Source organism: Gallus gallus, chromosome 18 (assembly GCF_016699485.2).
Source record: "Gallus gallus isolate bGalGal1 chromosome 18, bGalGal1.mat.broiler.GRCg7b, whole genome shotgun sequence".
Classification (NCBI taxonomy): Eukaryota; Metazoa; Chordata; class Aves; order Galliformes; family Phasianidae; genus Gallus; species Gallus gallus.
The window spans coordinates 6,170,313-6,184,753 of record NC_052549.1 but is presented as its reverse complement, the minus strand read 5'-3'; the positions used below and the strand labels follow the sequence as shown (position 1 = coordinate 6,184,753).

Here is a 14,441-nt window from a genome sequence, read left to right as displayed (position 1 = left end):
ATGAATTACCCGACGCAGCAAATACCTGTTATGAAATTTCTGGCTATCAACAATCCTAAAGGCTTCCTTCAGGCTCAAGTATTTTGGATTAAGCACCTGCAGCAGGCTGTGCTTATCTTAAGGTTTGAACTTCTTCAAGTTTACTCAACATAATAACCAGAGGTGATTTTAGGCTATCAGAGCCTTGAAAGACCTCAAGTGCTCAAAGCAGGCTGATATACCAGAGAAAAAAAAGAGTATCTATCTACATTGTTCAAATGAAACCTAGGAGAAAAACAGCATACAGGGCAATTGATGTTCTCTGAATCCAGACAGGAAGAGAAAATAACATCCACTTATGGACATTCTCAGGGTATTTAAACTAGAAAAAATAGCATTTAAAATGTGTATGAAATGCTAGAGGGGTGAAATCTTGAGTCTGAGAGGTCGTTAAGTTCTTATTTGGATTTAGAGCGTTCAATAATTAGGGGAATTGTTGTATTCAAGAGGTAAGGAGAAAGACTTCGTGATACAAATGACCACAGAGCGTGGGCTATAGAACTACCAAAGCAAAACCCCAACCAAAACATCACCATCACAAACCTGCCATTTTTATGTAGAAGGTAATATTTCATTTACAGATCTGTACTGTGTTACATTTATGATTCCAAACTATTGAACTACTAACCAAAGAGCAAATGTGCAATATACAGTGATTTCAAAATGTTCAGATTAATAGTGGTGAAAGCAGATGAGTTTCTTAGTACAAGAGAGAAAATGTGCAGAGGCTGTATCTGTGAAAACAATGATCAAAAAAAAAAAAGCAGCAAGAAAGTCCCAAAGCACACACTACTGCAATGCAAGCAGAGCTGACTTTGCAGAAGAGTCTTTCAAGAGCTCCTGAGGACTCTGGCAGCATGCTTGTGAAAGCTGAGAGGCAGAATGTGGTTTTGCACCGAAAAGGCACAGAAACTGCCTGTTCCTGCACAGGGCAGCAGGCTGGGCTGGACACCCAAGGTCAGAACAGCACCTGAGACTCAGAAAGCCCCCTGCATCTTTCAGGAGGGCTATGACACTTGATAATGCAACAGCGTAGGATTTATGATACGTAGAACATAACAGAGCTCACCTTTCCCCATCCCCTGCTTTATTTTTCATTCCTTTCCACCCTCACTCCCTCCAGGAGACCCACGCAGCTCTCCCCACGCTTCAGGACGTGCACAGAACAAGGCAGCCCATCGCTTTGGCAGCAGCTTTGTCCCTGTGCTCACTGTGCCACCAGGGGAACTCCACACATTGCCCTTCATTCTTTCATTTTAGGGAGCAAACGCTCCACCTCCAGAGCCATCCTTATCAAACAGCAGGGACTGGCTTTGCTTATTTAATTACCAGAGCTTCTGACAAAGGAATATTTCTTTGCTCTCAAAAGAGTTTGCTTTTATGGTTGGAGAAAGAAAATAAAAACAAATCACAAGCACATACTAATACCTAAAGGTAATTGCTTCACACAGAGCAGGGTGAATAGGCAACACTCAGCCCTTCCATTGAAGCTACAAGCACCAGCAAATGGAAATGCCTGCTCAAAGCAAGGAGATTAAAAATATTTGTATAGAATGCCACAAGAGATTACAGCACTTCTACAGACTCCCTCAAAGGGGAAAAAAGAAAAAAAACAAGCCAACCCATCATCATAGTTTTCTCCCAAGCCCCAGACAAAATGTTAGCTAGAAGTTGTTTATTGTAAGCTTGGAAAATACACTTTGGCACAGGACAGCTCCTTATTTCAGGGACATCCCCTTTGGACTCTGGTCGTACCTTGCAGCAGAACCACCTGAAGGCCTCCAGGAAAGATGTAATCTCCAGAAATGATGCATGAACTCAGAAACAGTAAATCACCTTTACTGAAGAGCTGTCTGATCCTCCCCATCCATATTCAGATACTTATCATTGCCATTTCTACCTTATAACTTCCATGGAATTTTAACCACGTAACTATTTTATACATGTAGGTATGTGTACAAATATACATCTGTATGTACATAGCTTTATCTATGCACATTTATGTATGGATGAATATATATCTACGATGTCCATATGTAAAGGTGCAAAGCTAAAAACCTCTGACACCCATAATGAAGAGGGGAGTATCCTGGCAGGATCGTAAAGTAAATCATGTGCCAAATGATGGAAGTAAGACTAAAAAAAATGCCCTTTATTTGTCTGAACAAAAGCAACTGTGGGATGCAATCACAAACCCCAAACAACGTCTCATGGCTTCCAAGAACTTCTGGGAGGACACTGGAAGTGCATTCCTCTTCTGTGTCGTGACCACAGAAAAACTGAAAGCGGTTGGATTAATTATGAGATGCTCAAACACAAGAAAAAAAGAAAAAGGGAAAAAGATGTTCAATAATACAAATATTTCCTGTTTCCCTGGCACTGCAAAGAAAAATACTCCTCCCAGCTAGAAAATATATTTACTGTGTACTTCCACAAATGTATCTTAATATTTTTTACAAAACTTTCCAAAACAAAAACCAGAAGAGAACACATAAGAATTACTTTGCTTGCATTGAAATGCATAAACAGTTTCTCTCGGGGTATGGAGAAGGAAGACATGAAAAACATACAACATATAAAATTATTGCTTTAAAAGAGTAAGAAGTAAACCAAATACAAATGAAGTGTCACTTGTGGCAGAGCTAGAGTTGGTGTCCTTCAATAATTGCAGAATTTCTAGAAGAATCTGTCAGTAAGATGACAGATATTGTTCACAATCATGATTATTTAGATAACATCACAGCCGTGATAGGCATTTTGGAGACCAATATGATTTATTACTTTGTCAACACAATACTGTCAGACTAGGCTGCAGCAAGTCAGAGTTGCAGGGAGAGCAGTTATTGAACAGCCTGCAATAAAGACAATGTTACAAAGAGATTTTCCTGTTCTTTGTACAGCTTTTTGAAAGCTCTCCTTTAATTTCTAGGGTGAACATTCTTCCATCCACATAAATACCAGGAATTGATCTGCATTTCAAGAAAAGTTAATCCTCTCAAGAGAGTTTCCCAGAGTAGAGCAAAGAAGAGCCTAGTCTGGAACGTCAGCCTGGTTTTGTTCCTCATCTCCACTCCACAGCCTATACTGCCCATTTCCAACAAGAATGCACTAATTCCCACCATGATTTCTCTTCAGAAATGAGTGAACGATTCTCATTTTTCAATTCCCTCTAGATTACATCTGGAGAAGTCAAAGTGTCAGAACTGTCATTTCTGTCAAGTTGGCGATGCTTTGAGACCACAGGTGAACTACTGCTGTTAAACAGAATGGATGTTCTCTCCGTCTGCTTGTGACCAAGGACTGCCTGCAGTATTGAACAAAGCAGAGCATCATCCTGCACTGTTTCATTTACCATCCCTAACCAAGCACACTGGTCATACCATTTAAATATAACGTAAGTTTAGTGAGCAGTACCCATGAGGAGATTTCAGCACAGATATATGACAACAGGAGAGACTCTTGTCATACTGCAAAGCACAGCAATGATTATCTTGCCCCCACAAACAGCAGAGCAGAAAGTTGTTCATCTAACAAGTCTGCTGCTAAGTGCTTTTGACATTGCAGAGATGACAATTATTATAATAGTTGTCAGCTCATGCTGCCTGCCACCTCTGCTACAGAAACTCCTTCCAAATCAAACATTACAGAGAGGATCCTGTCAGTCAAAGATCAGAAGCAGGTCGCAATGGTCCGAGACCAGTCACAAACACACCCACAGACCTTCAAGATCCCTGTAAGGACTTCTGGTTTCCAAATGGAACAGTCCCAGGTACTCACAGCAAGGGAAGTGTTCAAACATTTTCCCTCAGTAAAGGGATCCAGCAGCCCTCCCTCTGATCCACACAACGCGGGGGGTGTTGGCATAATGATGCTGCTGGGGAATGTGAAGGAAGTAGAGGGGAAGAAATCACAAAGGTCTCTGCAAAGGCAGAAAGAAGGCAAAAAATAAAAATAAAAAAAACATCAGGCCATCATTCTCTCCCAAACAGACAGGAATTCACTAACTTTCCCTGACTTTCATTATGCTTACAATGGATTCAACGCCCACTAGTGAGGTGCAGTAAAAATTCTGAATAATCAAATATCTGAACACCTCAGTAATGGAGAATCTTCTGTTCACTGACAACTCCTGAGAACCAACTTAAAATAAGTCAATACTGAGAAGTTTTCAATTCAGATCATGAAACTCCCATTTCCATTTAAAGAGCAGACTTACTATTATGAGCTAATGCTAGACTAAACCTAGCAGCTTGGCTCCTTAAATCTTGCTTAAATATTGACATTCTTAAAGATCTTTCCCTATGAAATTTATGTGACATTTTTTAACAGCTGAAGCAGTTTATATACATTGATATAATTACATGGTTTGCTACTTGATGATGTTCAAAAGATTCTTCTGATGGAAATGACGTTGGCAACTGAGGAACATTAAATAATAGGACTGAAATCTATTGTGTTGTCTTCCATGAACAGTTCCTTCCTCTGAGCCACCAAATTTAACAAAACAAACAGTAGCACTGGGAAATTAGAGAAAAGGGATAGAAAGGATCAGAGCAGATGTAACATGACATTGCCAGAGATTTTACATACATCTGCATGAGAGCACGAAAACTAGCACATACTATGAGAAAACCTGACCTGGCTGAATAACTGAGCTCAAAACGGTGCTGCCATGCACAGCTCTGCATTCTGGGCACAGAACTGCCTCTGCTCTCACACACAGAGATCTGCAGAAGTCCACTGACTCATGCTGACAGTGTTGCTTAGAATCACAAACATTCCTCGAACAAGAATGGTTTGGGATTCTGACTGTCGATCAGCTAAACAGTAACATTATGCGTTTTCTTAGATGGCTTTTCCTAGCCAATGCTACTCTTGAGTTTGCCATAAAATACTGAAAAAGCATCACTGATGAAGGAGAAGATCGACTCCTGCAGTAACAACTCACCAACGGCCCCTTTCCTCCAACGCCTCCTTCCTTGGGATGCTTGGTTAACTGAAACCTCCTTGTGAGCAAACAGAAAATGATATTCCATTTAAATCCATTATTCTGATATTTAGTAAAAACTCCTGTTAAATTAACACCCAGGCGCTCCTAGTATCCTAACATGTTTTAATTAGCGTAGACGATACAAGTACACAAAGTACTTTATAAATCTAGTTCTAAGGAATAATTCCTCCTCAGATGTCAGGCAGCTTTTATGGCTGATTTCACCCTCGGCCAAAAAGCTCAGCATACCTGGAGCAGTTTCTCAGCTTTCCTTATTGGGTCACAGCCACAGCTGGACCTCACACCTTGGGAAGAGCAGTATTAACTCCCTGTAAGGGTGCTACAATGTATTAGTGTGGCAGATGGGAATAATCTAAAAAAATAAAAAATTAAAAATTAAAATAGGAGCTAAGTCGAAGCTGCCTCAACTGCTCATTTATTCAGGCGCTATGACAACAAGATGAGTTCTGTGTTAACAGCAATTTTGCATTGTCTTTTGCGGAGCCAGGAGTTTCCCCCTTCATAATTTAATGAGCAAATTCAGCAGCTGCACAGCAATGTCCACCTACAGACATCCACAGATACATAACCACTGCCTGCGAGTGCCAGAACTTCGAAGAATAAAGAACAGATTTGTATTTCAATACTGGGTTGGTATTAGGAAAAAGCCCATAATAATAACTCAGGCAGGTGGTAGAGGTAGGAATGTGCTTTGGCCAACTGGCATTTTGGAGGAAAAAAAAGAAAACTGCATCTATAAACAGACGATTTATTGTGCAACGATCTGTTTTTATGGATATCACCATCATATGGAAACAACGCCGCTATCGTTGTTGCTTGTCCATTCAATTCTAATTGGACCACAGATATATTTATTCATTTACATCATAGATGTAAGTTTGTTTCAGAACGTGCACGAGGCGCTGCAAATACATTGTGCAGCTGCAGTGGGCATTAGGACAGCTATCCAACAGTATGCCTGAAATCTATATTTGCAGTTTTATGGAGAATAAGAATCAGCCTGTCTGAGTAAAAGGAGCTTTGATGCTGGTTCTTCCCCATTAGTGCCAAAACAGCTGATCCTATTCTGGTAAACAGAAAGTACTTTCCCTTATAAAATACACGAGAAATAGAAAATGAAGTAAATCTATGCAAACAACAGGCTGATGTACCCTAGCAAAGGATGGGACAAGCACCTGCAGGGACGGAGCACAAGCTCTGTGCACGCACCTGAATGCGGGTCCTGCAGGCAGCGCTGTCCCACGGCCCCCCCAGGGAGATGGAGCTGAACCTGGGGCAGCCCCAGGCCTGGAACCCACACCAAGACGTCAACTTGCCTGCTTGTATCCTAGAGCTTTTCTGCCACTGACCCAGAGCTGAACGCTCACGGGGATGGGAGGAGATGCTTAGAGCTCCTGGTGCCAAGCAGAGGCTTTGTGCGCTAATGAGTACAGAGCGGGGTACACAGGGCTGAAACACTGCCCCAGAGCAGAAGATTTATCTTCCTGACAGATAGCAAAAGAAGGGAATAGATTTTCTCCCCTGCAGCCTTCTCCCCCCTAGCAGTCTCGTTATGACTCAGCACTGCTGACTGCAGCCTTCCCACCTGCTTTTTGCCGGGTTCTGGTCAGCCTGTCCTTGCCTCCTACAGATTCTGGGTTTCTTTGGTTTTGACTGTGTGGGAATTTTGTAAACATGAGCTTTCAACAACAGGGGTTTTTTTGTTACTATCATAGGGTTAGAAAGCAAAATAGCCTGCAGTTCAATGGTCGGGTCTGTGCTCATTTACAGATTCTGAGCGCCACTGGAAGTAAACATTTACACCACACAAGAAGGCACTTCTGCACCTTCTAGCTACTTTAAATTTGCCTGCACGATAAAATGTCACAGATTCCCCCTGTCCATCAGCTTTCATTGACAGTGTTTTGAAATGGTATTTTTGTGAAACATTTGAACCTCGACTGCCATCTCTTCAGCTTATAAATATGCACAGGCTCACAGCTAGCCAAACACATGCATGCTATCGTTTCTCTTTTTTCTGAGGCTTGACAGTACCAGACACGCAAATGAATTTTCAAACTCCAAACCTCCTTTATCCTAAATTCCTGGTAGCCCTCCTCCCCTGAAATGTGAGAACTGTCATCATTCTCAAGTGTCTTCAGAAGGTTTTTTCCTTAGTGGCGCTGCAGCTGGTGACACCCAGCAGCTGAGTCAATCTCACACGGCCGCCACCGACAGCTCCTTGTCAGCAGCCACTGCAGCGGTCCTCCACACTGCACCACGGAGTCAGTTCCCCAAAGGACAAACCAAATTGGCACAGGATTGTAACACTTTTTAGCATTCTCACCTCTATTTCCTATGCAGTGTATAAGCTGATATCTGCAAACAGCGCTTCCAGGCCTCTGCGACAGACTTGAAGTGAGGCATTTACTGCCTCAGAACAATGAAGTCGTATGCAAACTGCGGACACTCTCTCGTTTTTTTCTTTATTGTTTTCTGTAAGGATGCAATCATCTTCGGAATGAGCAGCACAGAGGTGGAACGCACATCAGTAGGGGCTTCTGGCTGTGCGCTGCAGATAAACTGCACAGAGGCATTTGATTTTCTGACACCTCAGGCGGCAATTTGGCCACAGACACAGAGCACTAAAAGCAACAATTCTGGAGCAGGCGGCATGCAAAGAGTGCTCCTCTGCTTGCACTGAACAACATGGGACCTTCAGCAGTAAATAACTGCCAACAGCCACTTGGCGTACTGGGGCTCCTCTCTTTGAGGCAGGCAGACGTGGTGCTGGCAGAGCCACAGCTCCACAACGATACCCAGTAAAACACCACAGAAAGACAGAAGTTAGTGATTATAAAACAAAAGCTAGATAGACAAAGTATAACAAAGCAAACCACACAAAGTCAGGTTAAAATACCTGTCTTTAACAGCTGGAATACACAATGAGCTTTTGCCAGCCTGGCAATGCTGGAATATTTTTGGTGCCTAAAAAAACCCTTTCCTACAGTGTTACCAACATCACAGAAAACAGCTACAAGGAGGTTCTCTAAAGAAATGTAATTGGGACGAATTGGAATCATGAAGTCAAAAGGTCAGGGCAGAGAACAGTTCAGATTTTACTGGGGTTGGCAAGACAAGTCTTAAGTGCAGATAAAAAGCACTATTAAGAGCTTGCAATATATTGTTCTCCCATATTACTGCTCCTTCTGCTTCACTGTAACTATTTTTTACAAAGCAGAAAAATCACGACAGCAAGGAGAGGACTGCTGTGCAACCTCTCATCTCCTGTAACAAAACTGTTCTGTATAAAATTCACAACCTAAATAACGTGATGTAGAATTCATCACAGTTCAGCAATTCTCTGAGTACTGAAAGGGCCAATGAGAGCTACTGGTGGGCCTCAGGCCAAACAGGTTTAACAGTGTTCATGACAGTGCTAAGGGAATGGATTTGATCATATACTTTCCTTTGACAATGATGCTGATTGCCCAATTTCCTCAGCTCCAGCTGATATCTTGGAGAAGCTGAGAAGAAACAGCTGGAAGGGTCTCTACAAGTTACCTAAGTCACTCTCCCGTCCTATGCAGGACCAACTCTCATCTCTCTGTCAGCTTTCAGACCTGTCTTTGGGCAGCTAAAGGCAACGGGGTTGGAGCCCCATGTCCAGACAGCCCCAGACACACTGAGACATGGCTCCTGCACAAGTGCAACAGAACCGCTCTTCCCAAGCAGCAAACAGGTGAAATACAGTCAGAATTAACACGCGTCCATAGGGAAAGCCTGTCAGTTAGGTGAGTGCTTCACTCCTGAACAAGTTTCCTTTACATGCAAAGAGAAAGCTTTTTAACTGACTGACACCCTTGAAGCCTCATAGTAACACACATGGAGCAACCTCCCGCTCCGCAGCTGCAGAAGCACTATTTTTAGATGAAAATTGTGTCCTAGAGAACACTTTTCCTTACACGTACGAGTTGAAAGGTACACATACCATCATTTATATTTTTGCACCTTTCTTTAAGCAATTGAAGAATAAGCTCCAGAATGGCCTGCTCCTTTAGGTATATTAGAGCATCTTCAACATGCAATAGAGCACATCACTGCAGCAGCTTCTTTGGGAAAAATAAGGATGTTGGCTTTCACAAATTTTAAATTTTATAATTATAACAACATGGGCTTTTGGAGCAAGGCAGCTCTCTGTTCAGTAAGTCCTTCCCTGCTCTCCACTGATGTGTATACTGATGACTGCGCTATATTCCAGGAAAGATAAAATGCAGAGAAATCCAATATGCTGCCTCTCCTCGAGGAATTCATTTGCTGATAAATAGTTATTCTGTCAAGAATCATAACAGTGTAGGGAGACATCAAAGAATTTGTCCAGCTTCCTTCTTTTGCACAGAGCGCATCTGCAGAAGCTGCACTGCAAGCTGTTTAAGAAAAATAAATCCTCAGATTCAGGGCAAGCATTGTATGGGGCAGGCCCTGCCAGGCTGCAAGGGGAATGCACTATCTTGGAAAGGATGTAAGTTAACAAAACAGATTTTAAATGTCCTAAGCTTCCAACAAAAAATGTTTTATTTGAAATATATGCAATGCACTCTGGTGCAAATGAGCAGTACATATGTACCTTAGCTCCCAAAACAAGGCTGTTCTTTTTTTACTGCAATATTTCATATTCATTTTGTAAACAAATAATTTTGAATTTCACAAATAACCGAAGTGTTCTTGAAAAGTACCCTTTCCTGATTCTTCTTATTCCCCTATAGTTCTATTGTCAGAGAAATGCAGGATTAGGATGGAGCGGAGAGAGCAAGAACATTTCAAGAGAGACAGTCATCAGGCAGCTCTTTCCTTTAGCTCCTTTTTCAACTGCGTAAGACAAGAAAAGCAACATCACAGGTGTTCAGGAAAAAAAGCACTGAAACACAGTCAGCCCCAATTCCATTCTTTGGTTAACCTACAAACAAGGTGTTTGTTTATCTTGTTCAAACATCAGGCTGTTTTCCTCCGAAACACTTCACTCATGATATAAATAATCTGTTCATCCATTCCCTACTGAATCTCATCTACCATCTCTCAGTCATTTCTGGCACGTGCCAAGTAATACTGAAATACATTACAGAATCCAGGCATTGAATCTTGCCAACTAACGATGTGTACAGGGAAAACGCTAACGCGTTGGTGAGTTTGAGATTTACAGAGTATCCAAGTCTGGGTTTCACACTGGTGTCACTGCAATAACATGCTTTACCTTTTGAAACATACTCATCCCATGATTGATGAAACAGATCAGCTCAGCTGTAGTATCTCATGATAAGGATATCTAAGAAATAATAACTTTTAGAGATAAGCTTTAAAAAAGAAATCACAGCAATGACATCTAAGTGCATGATTAAATATGTATTTCCTCATTTCTTTCACTATCCTAAGAAAAGTTTAGGCCCTTCTCCTTCTGTACCAAGGCAGCCATCCCAGGACCACCTGTAAACCTACCAGGGCTGACACAGCCAGGAGAGGCTATTTCTGACCCATCTATTTACATATTTTATTGGGAACTCAGCAGCTTGCTCTCTTTCCAAAGCTGCTCTAAGCCTCTTTAACCTTCATTACACACCTGTATGCTTTCATCAGCTCCTAGAATCCTATTTAAACTCCTTCCCTGAGCGTTTTGTGTTTCCATGGGCTGAGTGCTTTTTTTTCTGAGCAGGTCTGTAATTAGTTTTCTCTGCCTGTGTTAAGTATCAAAATGCAGAGGTGGTCATTTCAGATTGGAAATGGATGGCTCATTTTTATTTTTTGCCTCTCAAAATAATGCTTCGACTTATTTTTCCCGCAAGTGAAATGAATCACCAGATAATGCATCATCTAACCAAAAAGTTATTTCCACTGAAAGTACCACTACTGACAGCATTAATTCTCAATAACCAATGCTTATGCTAAGCCAGAAACTAGGGGGAGAATAATTGTCATGTCTGTGACTGTTACCAATGTTTTATTCTCTTTAGATGCAACTGAAATGGTAATATTTTTGCTGAATGTTTATCACTGTTACACTTATGCACAGAAGATAAAGTTAAAGTATTTTCAGATTGGAGTACACTTCAAATCCAGCCTCTCAATATACAAGCTTTTATGCTCCTCTTGAGGAAAAGTGAATTAAGCTGAAGTTTCCGTGTGCTGGTGCTGTACAAGTAGCCAGCATAAAACAGGCAAGGCAAAAGTAACTCTGTTCTAAAACTATGGAGAACACATGTGAAAAGTTTCAATTGTTTCTGGAAGTTCAATTTTCCATGAGTGAGAAGTGTGGTGTCTCCTTCTCATCACAGAGGGGCCCGTGTTCTGTTTCTGGGGTGTCATTTCTTGGTCCCAGTGTGATTATGGACCAGCAGTTCATCCCCCCAAATGATCCTCCCACAGATAAGTGCAATCCTATCCGGGCACCAGCACCTGAGAATGCTGATGTGCTCCGGTACCTACAGAGGAAATGGACAAAAATCATCCATCACATACAGCAGGACAGTTCCAAACACCGGGGCACTGTGAATGCCGTGTTAACTCCCAGCTCCAAGGCACGTCATTCCCAGCAGCCCATCATGCAGATATGGAACTGGAATCTGTGCAGTGCCCAGAAGTAATCTCTGCAACCGCCGTCATTGCAAAACAAGGCAGACTATATCCTTTTCTCAAATAGTTTATCTAACCTCTTTTGAAAGCCTGCAGTGCAAGAGATATAACAAGCTCCCCACATTATTTGTGCACATCCTCATGTATCCTTAGAGCTGGTGGGTTTTTTTCTTACTATCTAAGCTAAATCTCCCACTGTTATTATCTGAATAGCAATTCTAATGGCAATTTGGATCAAAGGAATACGCTTCTTGCTGTGGTGTGATGAACAGTGAGATGACATTAGTCACTCTGCTTTCCAGTGACTGCCAACTTTTTATGATTAGTAGGGCAGTAAATGAAAATAAGACTCCTGTGGAATCACAAGGAGTCCCATAAAGCTTCTGTCCATGATTCAGAAAAGCTATTTACCACAGCTAAGTGCAGCTCTTCTATGCAAACAAATATTTGTTTTCCTAGAGGACAAAAGTAAAGGTACATTTAAAAGAGCTGAATTTTCATCAGACTACATTCAGAGTTGGAAGAAACAATTCAGGTAGATTAATAAATTGCCTATGTTTCTCAAATGAACTTTGAGATTTATATGCGCCTGAATATAGCTTTTCTGGATGCAATTAGAGGAACATCTGGAGATTCAGCTACATCATTTGAATGGCATTTGCAATTCCAATGGATTATTCAACTGAAGAATGGACAAGTTGTGATTTTTCCTGTAAACAGTGATACAACTTCCAAAGTCTTTCAGACTTGTTTACACAGAATAACAACACTAAAAAAGTAAAATGCTGGCTGGGATGAGATATTGAAAATCTGAATAACTGCCGTTAAACATGGCAAATGCATTTACAAATAAAACCCTCTGCCAGCAATACTCCACTGAATTTCATTACTGAGGAGCATATTGCGCAGATACCTTTTCCCTTAACTGTGTATTTCTCCTTGAATTGTTTATGCCCTTAAAATGTAATTAGACCAAGGCTGTAAATGCAGTGCAGGAATCCAGACCCAGACTGACTCAGCAAGAATTAGACAGGTTTGACACAGTTTAAGCCATTAAGTTACCAGAAGAATGAGAGAAGTCATTCATTGCTTTTGGCTCAGATACTATTTAAAATCTCACAATTCAAGCAATTGACATTTAATCTACCTAAGGACAAATCTCAACAAGGCAACTGACCTGAAAGAACTGATCTCCTGGGACAAAATCAAAAAGACAAAATAATCACAAACTAGGCCTCTTTCTAGTTTGAATGCAAGCCAGATCCCCAAACCAGGAAAAAATGTCAATAATTGGCCACTCTCTCATGAACTGAAATTATACTCTGACATCTAGATATGAAATGGGAAAAATACTGGAACAGGAGCATCATGTTGAATATCCCCTTCAGAGCTGGCCATTCTGGCACCCAACTGTGCTATCAGGTCCTAAATGAATGACAATAATTTTGTACAATGTATTGTTGCAGTTTCTGTTGTTGTTGTTAATGATGATTTTTTTCCATTTTTGCTTGTTTGCTTCCAAATATCAAGTTTGTTCAGTAAAGCTGGATAATAAGATGAATGGAAAAGAAAAACAAGAGGCTTTAGAAATCCTGATTTCCCTGAAACCTATCCTGCCAGTTCCCATGATGGACATTTATATTAGCTCTGTGAGCAGCAGTGCCAGCCAGGGGCAATTTGTGAACACTTGGACTTCTCCGTAGCCACATCCGTTGTCAGTCCACTTATTCCCAAATTTTCATGTAGTTTCTTAATGACCACAGATAACCTATACTGGAAGACATAAATACCTAGTGGCTGAAAGAGGGCCACAGCAGTTCAGTGTATTTACATTCAACAAACTAACCTTTAGCTTCACGTCTGTATGTGTTTGTAGATGACTCACCATGAGAACAGTTCTTGGTGCATTACACCAGCACCAGCCTCTATCAACTGTAAAGCAAAACCATTTAAAATCAAGCAGCAAGGAAGCAAAACCACGTAATTACACGAAATAAATTTTCACAAGTTGTATTGCTGCATGGCAATAGCTACAAAGGAAGAGAAATACACATTTTCCTCTGCACATGTTGTGATCTTGCAAAATTATTTTAGAGTACACAGATACAGCTCTCTGACTAAATCCCATCCTAAGTACATGTCATCATTAATGTCCTAGTTAAGCACATATATAAGCACAGTAGATCAACAGGATTATTTATACTCAACTTCACATGCTGTGCTGGTACTTAAGCCTTTTTAAGATCAAGGTATACGATGATAAAAAAAACTCCAGGGAACACATGGGAACACATGGAACATCTCTGCATCAGATCACATCCCTCAGATATAGTATGTAACAGATATAACTTTTTTTTTTCTTTTAATATATAATGAAGATATTTTGGAGAACATTTCAAGCAAAAAGAGTTTGGTCTCTACAGAGGGTGATGAAGATTTTCTCCCCAGCTCTGGTAGGACTGTTTACTCTAGGTGCCTACACATTGGACACGTGGCACATGAAAAACAGAGGCATTAATGAGAGAAGAGGGAAAACGTAACATCATGAGGTAGTTGAGACACTTTGGCTTTACATTTCTGTCTCCAGTTCTCTGGCTATACGTCTACTTTCATTAACCTAGAGCCCCTGTTCTGGTATTGCAGCAGTTTAAAGCTCACTCAATACTACAGGATGACTTCTTTTACAGGACTCTCCTGCTGAGGGACACCCCTGACAAAGATGCTGTTATACAGCCACAAAATCCATCAGTCCAAGTATCACGTGAAAAAGCAAATTTGCATGGGTAAG

At 41.1% G+C, this 14,441-nt stretch overlaps 1 long non-coding RNA gene across 1 annotated transcript in view; it reads right to left on the bottom strand.

Moving 5' to 3' along the window:
• The window catches only part of LOC107052251, a 243,894-nt gene that overhangs the window by 167,397 nt on the left and 62,056 nt on the right, over positions 1–14,441 (bottom strand). The gene's annotated exons all lie outside the window — the stretch shown is intronic.